Source organism: Tiliqua scincoides, chromosome 4, assembly GCF_035046505.1.
Source record: "Tiliqua scincoides isolate rTilSci1 chromosome 4, rTilSci1.hap2, whole genome shotgun sequence".
Lineage (NCBI taxonomy): Eukaryota > Metazoa > Chordata > Lepidosauria > Squamata > Scincidae > Tiliqua > Tiliqua scincoides.
Window position 1 is genome coordinate 93284662 of NC_089824.1, and position 1042 is coordinate 93285703.

The 1042-nt window shown below is 52.6% G+C and overlaps 1 pseudogene; it reads left to right on the forward strand.

Moving 5' to 3' along the window:
• Nucleotides 1-246: 246 nt before the first annotated feature.
• On the forward strand, nucleotides 247-365 carry LOC136650265 (5S ribosomal RNA; annotated as a pseudogene).
• Nucleotides 366-1042: the final 677 nt, after the last annotated feature.

The window sequence follows — 1042 nt, forward strand, 5'->3', positions numbered from 1 at the left end:
GACAGAAGAGAAAATATGTAAAACTTGATCATATTTCATGATATGGGAAAGCCCAATTTTCATGTGGGCTGCCATTTCAGTGGTAACACTTCAGCAGCTGAGAGCCTGAGGACCAGATAAAAAGCTTCTGGAACCTGTATGCGGGTCCCCTGGGCCTTATGTTTGACACCCCTGCTCTAAATCTTATTTTTCTTGTAATAAGAAAAATCTTGTAATCCTAGGTTGGTCCTGATAGTGTGTCATTTTTAAAAGTGTCCTGTTACCCTGCACATGCCCGATCTTGTCTGATCTCGGAAGCTAAGCAGGGTCAGGCCTGGTTAGTACTTGGATGGGAGACCACATGGGGATACCTGGTGCTGTAGGCTTATACCATAGTCTTTCAAGACTGAAGGTTGCCAACCACCACCTGGTGGTAAAAAGTTTGGGAAGCACTGAAATACAGTTATCCAGAGGGGACCTAGAGGTTGAAGGAAGTGGAAAGCTTCCTCCTCCCCTGCTTGTTATGAATACATCTCCTCCAACCCCTTTCCATTAGTTCTAATGAGAGTCTGGCAGGTATTGGTGTGCAGTGGGGTGGGGGCTAAGCGCACAATTCTATGCATGTTTACACAGAAGTGTGTCCCATTGTATTGCATGGGGCTTCATCCCAGGAGAGTGTGGATAGGATTGCAGCCCGAGAGCCCGATCCTATGCATGTCTACTCAGAAGTAAGTGCCATTAGAGTCAGTGGGGCTTCATTCCAGGTAAGCGTGGATAGGATTGCAGCCAGAGACGGCTCAGCAGGAACCGCCTGCAGAAAGCGCGAGCCCGCCCCGACCCCGGAGCCGCAGTGGGAAGGCAGCTCGTGCGCCTCCCGGTTCAAGATTCCAAAGAGGCGCTCCTCGGGGATTGGCTGAGGCGCTCGTCCTGCGGGGCGGAGATTCGCTCAGCACCGTGACCCGAGAGGACTCTTGTGCAGCGAAGTGGCGCTGTGTGTGTTGGAGGTGCGCGCGCGCGCCCGCCCGCCCCTTGGCGCGCGCCGTCTTCCTGAGCAAGACCTTTC